Source organism: Panthera uncia, chromosome A2 (genome assembly GCF_023721935.1).
Source record: "Panthera uncia isolate 11264 chromosome A2, Puncia_PCG_1.0, whole genome shotgun sequence".
Lineage (NCBI taxonomy): Eukaryota > Metazoa > Chordata > Mammalia > Carnivora > Felidae > Panthera > Panthera uncia.
The window spans coordinates 95,592,363-95,604,147 of record NC_064816.1 but is presented as its reverse complement, the minus strand read 5'-3'; the positions used below and the strand labels follow the sequence as shown (position 1 = coordinate 95,604,147).

The following is an 11,785-nucleotide window of genomic DNA, read 5'->3' as shown; positions in this document are numbered from 1 at the left end:
ATCTCTATGTCCTGTTTATTTTCTATTTGGCAGTTGGTACCTTTTGACCCCTTTCACCCATTTCATGTCTCACAACCACCCACTTACTGCTGGCAAACACCAATCTGTTATTGATATTTGTGACTTCATTTTTTAATTCCACATATAAGTGTGATCATATGGTATTTGTCTTTCTTTGACTTATTTCACTTATAATGACCTCAAGGTCCATCCATGCTATTGCAAATGGCAAGATTTCCTTTTTTATGCCTGCATTCCATTTTCATATATTATACATCTATATATTATGATTACATATATAACAGTATTTATATTATATATTATAAATTTTATTATACTTATAAATTATTTATAAATGTTATAAATATATAATATATATGTAATAATATAGTATAATATGACCTAATATAATAATAATATGTAATATGCCTATATCATTTTCTTTATCCATTCATCCACTGATGGACATTTAGTTTGTTTTTATGTCTTGGCCATTGTAAATAATGTTTCAATGAGTATGTGGGTGCAGGTATCTTTTTGAGTTAGTGTATTTGTTTCCTTTGGATACAGAATTCCAGAAGTGAAATTGCTGGATCGTACACACAAGTACACAAGTGTTCTTTTTTCTCCATATCCTCTCCTGTTTTAAATTTTTTAACACAGATTAATTAGTGTGTTAAAAAGATCACTTTGGCTGCTTTGTGGACCATGGATTAAAGGGAGATAAGAAGAGAAGCAACACTCATACGTGGAATTTAAGAAACAAAACAGATGAACGTATATGGGAGGGGGGAAAAGAGAGAGGAAACAAACCATAAGAGATTCTTAACAGTAGAGACAAAATGGAGGGTTAATGGAGGGAGGTGGTGGGAGAATGGGCTATATGGGTGATGAGTACTAAGGAGGGCACCTGTTGTAATGACTGCTGGGTATTGTATGTAAGTGATGAATCATTGAATTCTACTCCTGAAATCAATATAGCACTGTATGTTAACTAACTGCAATTTAAATAAAATTAGGAAAAAAAAAAGAGAAGAGAACTAAGTCCAGTTCAGAAGGTTGTTGTAATAATCCAGGTGAGAGATGAGTGTGGATCAAACTATAGTAGTGGAGAAAGTAGATTATTTCAGAGATACCTAGAAGTGGATTTAACAGGTCTTGGCTACTAAAATGAAATGAGGGTACAAGGCAAAGAGCAGTGCCACTAGTTTGGGGAGCCAGAGAGGGAAAAGAGGAGATATGGAGAAGTGGAAAGTAGTGCAGAGCAGGATGCAGAGGTGGACAATAAAGCGGGGGAGGGGGAGTACACACCACACCTTGATGCTAATTAAAGAATGATGTTTGTTGTAGATATCATCAAGTAGGCAGATAAAGAGGTCCTTCCTAGCACCCCTGAATCACTCCACATAGGTGAACACTTATAAGTGTCCTGCTGGTGAGTGGAAGTAAGTTCAAGTTGGAATGGGCCTAGGAGGAGTGCTATGGCCCAAAGTTGCCTGAGATCCAGATCAGCCCAGTTGTGGATACCAGGGGTGGGGTACAAAGTTGCTGAAGGTAAGACTATGGGTCTATGTGTACTTTCTCCTTACTCGACTTAGAACACTGATAGTTAACAATTCCTCATTCCTTAAATACATATCCAGTGATAGTGTTCCTGAGACTTGCAGCTCAACCTTACTCATTTGATGTTGCTACACTAATAGTGTTCTACCAAACAAGAAATGAAAGAATTAACTCCAAAAAGTCAGTTTTACATTCAATAAAAATTTATATTCCTTTTAAGGAAAATGAAATTAATAATCATTTACATCTGGAGAAATAAAATTTCCTTTGCTGGAAGAATGGTCAAAATATACATATTGCATCTTAAAAACAAAGACAGACATGGAGTTTTTATGTTAATATCAGTGATATTGGAATGTTGCCCCAAAAGAAAATAGCATCCATAGGAATGACAGCTATACACTCAAGGGAGGGGACAGTGTGCTTGATGGTTTACAATGCGTTCAATTACTGGGTAGATCAGCGACTCAAGGCTTTTAGCAGTGCAAAAGGCTGTTAGATCACTTACCAACCCCTATTCCATACCCCCACCAGCACAGGATTCTTCTCTTTGGTATGTTCATAAGGACTCTGTTCAGTCTCGTTTTAAAGGTCTTACGCTTGGAGGTTTTAATCACCTTCTTTAGAAGACTCTTCCCTCCTATCATAGGAAATATGTCCTTAAGGGAAATTCACTGATACTTAACCCATATTTTACTTGTTATAATTTCCTATTACTCTAATTAATACCTTTCTCTGAGCTTTTCCTTGTGACTCACCCACCCTGTATCACCTCTTCCTCTGTGGTGTTTTTGCCATTTAGATCCCTTGCATGTGGATAGTCATCCTGAGTCTCTAGTCAGTCTTAATAGTTAGGAAATGTTTAAGCCTGTAGTACTAATAAATCAGCTCAAGGTATAATTAGAGGCTTAACTCTGCGAAGAGAAGATGTAACCCATTTGTTAATAACATCACTTAGGTCTTTTGAAAACATTCCTGCCTAAAATAACTGAGTCAAATAAAGAACTAGCCTTAAACAAAATGTCAAAATAATGGGCTTTGAGGACACTGAGAGCCCAATTCCTCTACTGAAAGTGTAGCTAAGAATGCGCTGCCGCTTTCTGCTAGTTATTCCATAGGCAAGTTGACTTTTAGCTTCTCCAAAGTTGATTAAAATTCAGTTGTGATTAATATTCGCTGATGTACTAGATACTTTCATTTAATCCCCACATTATACTCATAGACAGTACACTACGGCTAAGAGATGTTAAGTAACATTTATGATACCATACAGTAGAAAGTGAAAGACTCGGGATATAAATCCACGTCTTTTGACTCCAAATCCTGAGCTCTGGAAATGTTATTCACCTGACTCGGAGATGATTACATTATTACTTAGTGGGCTTGAGTCTCTCCACTACACCCTGAGGCCTTAGCAAAATATCTGCTTTGTATTTTCTGCTTTGCCATAAAGCATCTGGGCACTAAGAACAAGCATGTTTATGGATGTATATAGAGCTATGGAATTCATATTCTCCACCTTGTAGTAATCCATACTTCCTTGCTCAACCTACTTCACATTTATTCCTTTTGTGTTCTTATACAAAATGGCCGCTGCCCCCTTTTATGGACAAGGTGCTCTGAAAAGTTTTCCAAAGAGCACAGAGTAAGTAGAAAGTGGCTGAGTTAAAAATCAAACACAAATCTCTCTGATTCCAAAGCTCTTCCTTCATTTGTTGAAAATAAATGAAGGAAGCCTACTTTGCTTCCTCATCAGGAATCTTTTGGGGGGGTGGGGGGGGTGGCGGATAACCAAAGAGTGATTGCAACATGTTTTGCACAGTAAAATATGTCAGGGAAGAACTGATAGTATCAACAAGCTCCATAGGAATTGTGTAGATGATGAACTTTAAGACTCACTAAACTAGTTTTTCTGTTGTGTAATTCCTTTTCTTGTCACTCTCCTAAATATGCAATGTCATCTCTTATGTACTGTAACCTGTTCAGTGATAGCTAGTTCTAATTTTATTGCTACTTGGGTAAATTATGTTTAAAATTAAAGTTAGTAATTTTTAATGAAGAGAACATTTTCTATGACTAAGTAAAATATCAAAAGAGCATGTAACCTGACAAAAACTACTTCAGCCAGGTAGTCAAGGTGATTATCAACAGTGATAAATCATGGGATTAAATTGGCACTTTATGTCTGTGGTCTTGCTTCCAAAGATGGTAACTTCCATCCAATTGAGAAAAAAATTAGAAAAATCTCATTAGAGGGACATCTTACAAGATACCTAATATAGATATAGCTAAAACCAAAAGTACTCCTCAAACCTGTCAAGGTCATCAAAAACCAAGAAAGTCTAAAAAATTGTCACTGACAATACAGGCTTAAGGAGAAATGATTAAATGTAATATGATATCCTGGATGATATCCTGGAACAGAAAAAAGGACATTGGGTAAAACTAAAAAAATCTAAGTAGAGTACAGACTTTAATTAAAAACAATATATTGATATTGGTTCATTAATTGTGACAAATATACCATACTAAGGTAAGATGTTAATGACAGAGGAAACTAGTTGTGGGTTATATGGGATTCTCCATACTATCCTCATAATTTTTCTATAACTCTAAAACTGTTCTAGAAAATAAAGTTTATTAGAAAAATAGCTAAAATGAAAGATTATGTAAATAGAATTTTGCTTTGAATAAATTCCTTAAAATATATATTCTCCTCCCATTCTCATGGTTTTGTTATTTTGTTAAATTTTTTCTAATATTTTAGAATATTCTAAATAAATAAATATTTATTTTTGGGAGAGCACAAGTGGAGGAGGGGCGGAGAGAGGGGGACAGAGGACCCAAACTGGGCTCTGCTCTGACAGGCTGACATCAGTGAGCCTGTTGTGGGGCTCAAACTCATGAACCGCCAGATCATGACCTGAGCCGAAGTCGAATGCTCAACTGACTAAGCCAACTAGGTGCCCCTCATGGTTATTTTTTTTTAATTGCAAGCACACAGGAAAAATAGCATTTTTTAAGTTCACAGTAAATGTGTTTATCATGGAAGTGTAAAAAATTACTTTTCCCTTGCTATCATGAACAGAGATGAAGAAACTCAGGGCTATTTTTCTTTAGCTTATCATTGATTAATTATGATCTTTAAAAAGTCATTTTTCCATTTGTAAAATAGATAAAATTCTACTTCATGGGAGGCTTATATAGTTTAGTGAAATGAAATAGATAAATAGTGCCTAAAAGAGAATTACTTTAGGGCTAAAGTTATAATATCAGAGCTTTTTAAAAATAATCAATGATCCATTTCACCCACTGACCAGAATATTTGACTTTCCTGTCAATGAATATGACTATAATGATTTTATTCCTTTGTTGAATTTTCTTCACACAAATCAGATGCACTTAAACTTGGCTTAAATACCAAAACATGCTGACACAAGTTGAGGACAGAATTGCATAGACAGTCCACACCCTGGCTCCTGCTCAGTTTTTAAAATCCAAGACACAGTATAACCCAGCAAGTCACTGTTTCATGAATCAGCCCCTCGATGTGAGGGGGAAAGTCCTTGGCAACCTGACTGTGCTGTTCTAAGGTAAGAGAAGTGATTGCCTAGGGAGAAGACATCAAGGCCACCACATGTACAGACTTGCTCTGCCCAGGATATGGGGAATTTTGCTTTGCTTGGAATCAGCCCCAGAATTCAGAAGTAAGCTAACTATAGCTTGCTTCTCTAATATCCTAAAAATTCATGCTTTTCATAAGACCCTATGTGCTGGTTTTCATATCTGTCCTTGCTTTGCTCTGCTCACCATCCCTGAGCCCTTGGAGTTGACACACCATTGCTTGATCTAGTCAGGTAATGTGAACTGGAGTGAGGCAATCAGCCATTCAATTCAGTCACAGGTGTGAGTGTAGAAACAACCTCACATGTAATCAAAGGAAGTCACAAGACAGCAAAGGCAACTGCAGGTTTTGAAAAGAGACCTGATTAGGTCTATACCAGAATCTAGGTAGCTAGAGTGGGGTATGGTCACCACTTCTGTGGTGTCTGTTGTTGTTATGGTTTATGCTATCATTGCTTAATTCAAGAGAATCTCACCTGGTGGGACCAACAGGAGATAGAGAGGCTACTCTTCTGTGGGGTCCAGTCTCTGACCTAAGGTTATTTCCAACTGCTCCTTTTATTCCCTCAAGTAGGCCCATGGAACTCATGTGATTAGACTTAAGACTCATGGTAGTTACTAACAAGAATTTTATGGAACATAAATTCACCACATGACTTTAAAGTTGTAAGACTGAATTTCATAGCCTGCATTCCTTTTCTCTTTATTGCTGTGCCTACTGCATCTATCCCTAGAGATTCCTCTTTTTTCTCATCTCCAAGACTGGCTGTGAGTGGATCATGTACTCTCTAGTACTTAGTTGTTAACAGTATGGACATGCACACCATTTCTGCTTTAGAAGTTTAGACCAAAGTACTATAGGAATGCTGACACCAGAAAAGAAAAGAATGTAGTAAGCATGGGGGAAGTTGTAAAACAAAAACAAAAACAAAAACAAAACAATAAATTATATAAAAGTCTTCCAGTCATAATCCCTAGTCTGAAGTTGTGGGATAATACCCATTGGTATTCAGTTCTTGTTCATAAGGGTGAAGTTTGAAAGAAATAAACTTTTATTTCGTATCTAGGGGTAATGTTTATTTTTCAGAAACTTTCAACTAAATGTTACCAAATGTAGTGGGCATTTTCACAGGAATGGGTATTTAAGGAATTACTACCTCCTTAAACATACTGAGATACTTACATCCCTATCCAAAATTCTTTGAATGCTAAGGAGTTATTCAGTCAATATATTCAAAAAGAAGAACTTGACTTCAAATTTTACTTCTATCATTTGACTCATGAGGGTAACTAACCAGAATTTTATTGAATATATATGTGATTCTGAAACAAATGCAGAAGGCTCTGTGGCTTGGTTTCTAATTTCATTATCATCTCTCTACTCAGCAATGTTGCTTGGACTCAATGCTAGTCTAGGGTTTTTTTCCTCATTTAGATCCAGAGCTTCATCTGACAGAGTTTAGGCTTATGTTCGATAAAGTCACTAGAAAACTTTATTAATTTATAACACTAAGAACATTAATTTTTTTTCTCTAGATACTGACCTCAGAATTGAACCAAGGACAGACACAGGCCTAATGACTATGGAGGTAGGGAATAAAGCAAAGAGAACATTTTTTAAGCTGAAACAGCTTGAGGAAACTTCCCCTTACAATTATGGCACCACAGACTTATATCTGCCCAGGAGCCTAAATATTCCTGTCACTAGTCTGGGGGCCCTTAGTTTACAGACATTCCCCCAAATTCTTACTTTATAATTCCCATCTTTCTGGATGCCATATGTACCCACACTTTCTGTATCTTCACCCTCAATGCAACCCTCTTACAACCTTTGAACAATGTCTTCTACGTTCCATTTAGCTGACTTCCTATGGGAAAAAAGTGCCTATGTATATTAATTGCTGTCAGTCCCACAGTAGGACTTGCCTTTTTTTCTCTCCTTTTTAAAAAAAAAATGTTCTAGCATTCATCTTATTTTGGTCTGTTTTGTATATCCAATTATTACAATTGCATACAGCAATTAACTCACCACATTTCAAATTTGTAGTTATATCATCAGTGACTAGGTACCATAAGCACAAACGAGAGCAAAATGGTATTATAAAATCGCAAAGGAGAATCATATAGGATATACATTCCTTTGTTCCTCATCCTATATATGTGAATGGGGGAATTAATATAGGTTGACATAATGGTAGGGATCTTGGCACTTTAATACATAACAGTAAATGAAGGAGTGTAATTGAACAATTGCCAATCTTGTGTTCAGTCATTACTGACTTGAGGTTTTATTTTTAAATGTTTATTCATGTTTGAAGGAGAGAGTGTGGTAGGGGAGGAGCAGAGAGAGGGGAACAGAGGATCCAAGGCAGGCTCTGTGCTGACAGCAGTGAGCCTGATGTGGTTCATGAACCATGAGATCATGACCTGAGCCAAAGTCAGCCACTCAACCCACTGAGCCACCCAGGAGCCCTACTGACTTGAGGTTTTAATTCAATGGACATTTGTTTTGTTCTAAATAGGAGTGTTTACAAATCTTTGACAGAATAGCAGAGAAGCATGCAGAGTGGGGAAATCGTATTGTAATTATTATTAATAAACACACTATAATTAATATAGCCTCTGAAGTATTTTTACCTAAATTTTGAAAGGATCCTGTGATTGGGATAACTGGATATGATAAAGAATAAAATTGGACCCTTATTTCACACCATGTATAAAAATTAACTCAAAATGGATTACTGACCTGAATCTTCATGACCTTGGATTATGCAATTGTTTCTAGACATAACCTAAAAGCACAAGTGATAAAAGGAAAAACAGATAAATTGGATTTCATCGAAAAAAATTTTTTTAAGTTTATTTATTTGAGAGAGACAGAGACAACGTGAATAGGGGAGGGGCAGAGAGAGATGGAGAGAGGGAAAATCCCAAGCAAGCTCTGCACTACCAGCACAGAGTCCAACACCAGGCTGGAAATCAAGAAACCATGAGATCATGACCTGAGCCGAAACCAACAGTCAGATGTTTAATGGACTGAGCTGCCCAGGCACCCCAAGCTTAAAAACTTTTTAATTGTAACTATGTGAGATGATATGTTAATTAGCTTAATTGCAGTAATCATTTCACAGTCTATATGTATACCAAATCATTATGTTGTACACTTAAATATATACAGTTTAAAATATATAAATTACAAGATTAAAAGCTTTTTGCTTCAATGGACACTGTTGAGAAAGTGAAAAGGCAACCCACAGAATGGGAGAAATTGCAAGTCATATATCCAATAAGGGACTTGTACCCAGAATACATAAAGAATTCTTATACCTCAACAATAAAAAGACAACCCAATTTAAACATGGGCAAAGATTTGGATAGGCATTTCTCCAAAGAAGATATATAAATGTCCAATAGCACTTGAAAAACTAAACATCATTAGTCATACAGCAATGCAAATCAAAACCCTAATGAGACACTACTTCACACCCATTGGGATGGCTATAATCAAAATGACAGACAATGACAAGTGTTGTCAAGGTTATGGAAAAACTGGAACCTTCATACATTGCCAATGGTAATGTAAAATGGTGCAATGCTTTGGAAATAGTTTGATAGTTCTTCAAAATGTTAAATATAGAGACACTATAGGAGTCAGCAATTCCACTCCTGCTGAACTCATTCCCAGTTATATCCCATGAAAAAATGAAAACAAATCCACACAAGTTCATAATAACCAAAAAGTGGAAACAACCAAAATGTGCATCAACTGATAAATGGATAAACAAAATGTGGTATGCCCATATAATTTTATATTATTTGACCATAAAATGGAATTAAGTATCCATACATGTTATAACATGGATGAACCTTGAAAACCTTATGCTAAGTGAAAGAAGCCAGACACAAAAGACCACATATTTTCAATTTGCATGAAATGTCCATAATAGGCAAATCCATAAAGAAGGTGATTAGTGGTTACCAGGACCTGGGGTAAGGGGTAATGGAGACTGCTAATGGATATTGGGTTTCTTTTTGGAGTGATGGAAACATTTTGGAACTGGATAGCAATGATAGTTGCAAAACTGAATATACCAAAACCCTGGAGTTGCAGCCTTTAAAATGGTGAATTTCATGGTTTGTGAGGTAGGTATATGGAATATCCACACTTTAAGGTAAAGAAACAATGGTTCAAAAATGCTGAGGACTTTATTAGACTAATGGTTCTCAAAATGTGGTTTGCAAATCAGCAGCATCAAAATCACCTGGAAGCTTGTTAGCAATGCACATTCTCAGGTTACTCCCCAGGTCAAAGGAGTCAGAACTTTCGGAGGAGGAGCTCAGCAATCTGCGTTTTAACAAGCTCTGCAGGTAATTCTGATGACACTCAGGATTGAGAGTCACTGGGTTAGTTATAGCTTTAAAGCCTTATTGCTCTCCTGGTCACTAGATGTATAGCCTTTGGCAAGTTTCTTGACCTTTCAGTGCCTCAAATTATTCATCCAGAGAAATCGTTCTTCACAGGGTTATTATGAGGATAAATGTTTAAACACAAGTAACTTGCTTGGAAGAGAGTTTGCCACTCAGTGAGCTGAGTACTCAATAAGAATCAGCTTCTGTTATGTAACAGTACTGAGCTGATATAGGAAACAAATGTAGATCCCCTCACTTGGGGAAACTGAGTCACAGATATACGTTTTCTAGTAGCCACATTAAAAAAAGTAAAAAGAAATGATAAATTAATAACATATTTTATTTAACTCAATGTGTTAAAAATATTAGCATTTCAATATGTAATCAACACAAAGTTTTTGGATAGCTTACACTTTCTTTTTCAAACTGAGCCATCAAAATCCAGTGTGTTTTATACTTAGAGCACGTCTCAATCTGAACTAGCCACATTTCAATACTCAGTAGTTACCCGTGGCTGGTGGCTGGTATACTGGACAACACAGCTCTTACTCAAATGCTATGCTCTTTTCCTTACCTAAAGTTCCTAAAAAAAATTCAGCATGTAGTCTTTGAGGATATTCAAAGAGTGGAATGATGAGGTGGGGACAAGCATAGAGCATCCTTTACTAACATATTCCATCTTAAAAGGTGATGTTGGGTTGCAGATGAGCTTTGAATCCATGTCCTCAATTGCATATTATTACACAGGAATTATCTGGTGAACTGCCTGAGAAGATTTTTTTTTTAAGCTTTAATTCACTTTATTTTTCTTATAGCTGAAGCCTGGGTCCTCTGCATGGAGACTCTGGTGTGGATCTTTACAAGATGGTCAGTAAATTCCTGATAAGGAGACTTGGTGAACACAGTCTCTTTCCAGAGGTCAGGGGTAGGTCTTGGAAATGGCATCAAAAGTGGCCTTGGCAAGGTTGCCCAGGGTGGCAGTGCAGCCCCTCGCTGAGGTATAGCAGTCGTCCATACCGGCCATCATCAGTAGCTTCTTGGGCACAGGGGCTGAGACAATGCCAGTGCCTCGAGGGGCAAGGATGAGGCACACCAGCACAGACCCACAGTGGTCATGGGACAGTGTGGGGCTTGCTGATCTTGTTTCCTGAGTAGCCTCCTTGCACAAGGACAATGGAAAGCTTGGCCACGATGATGGCCCCACAGATGGCAGTGGCTACCTCCTCAGAGCAGTTAACACCCAGACCGATATGTCCATTGTAATCTCTGATAGCAACAAATGCCCTGAACCTGATCAGCTGGCCAGCATGGGTCTGCTTTTGCACAGGTATAATCTTCAATACCTCATCCTTGAGGGATGCCCCCAGGAAAAAGTCAATGATTGATGGGCAGGGAGAAGACAGAGATTTCCTCCAGGGAATTGATCTTCATGTCCTTGACCAGGTAGCCCAGCTTGGTAATGGGGACCCACTCCTTGTCCTCCTTGAGGAGAATCTTACTGGAATAACATAGTAGACTGCAGACCTTTGTGTATTGTTTGTTCTTGTTCATTCTTGTATCCATAGAATCTAGAAAACTTGCTAGGCACATTGCAGGCACTCATCACACTTTTTTTCAATTAATGAATGAACATTGAAAGTGATTTTCTAACTTAACTTTTAATTTTATTACAATTTTTTTTTCAAATATCTGAAAACATCTAATAATTCCTTTCATATTGTCTTTACTTCTCAAAAGCAAAATCCACTTTTTGTCTTCTAAATTGATTTATGCTTTTCCTTATGTTTAAATATTTATCAAGTCCCTAGTAAAGATTAGATTTCAAGAACATGAGCCTGTAACAGAATTGTCAATATTAAGGGTTTATTTTCTGTGACAGAAGACATAGTTCATATATGTGTAAATATCGTACAAAGATCACAAATGCAATTTTGTTTGGATTTTTTTATTGCTGGTCTAAGAATAAATGGAAGCAAATATCCAGAGTTTCAATATTGATGAGTCTTCCTCATTCTCAGTAGCAGTAATTATAGGACATACTTTTACATTAAGGGCCCACATCCCTGGATAATGTTGACATTAGTAAAACTTGCAGACTTAAGTAACCTGCAGAAACACTATTGATATATGGGTGGAATGGTTTCCTAGGAAATTTGATACCTGGAGTGAATTAGTTTCTTACTGAGTT

General features: G+C 36.9%; 1 pseudogene; it reads right to left on the bottom strand.

Moving 5' to 3' along the window:
* Positions 1 to 10,356: 10,356 nt before the first annotated feature.
* On the bottom strand, positions 10,357 to 11,043 carry LOC125929927 (40S ribosomal protein S2-like; annotated as a pseudogene).
* Positions 11,044 to 11,785: the final 742 nt, after the last annotated feature.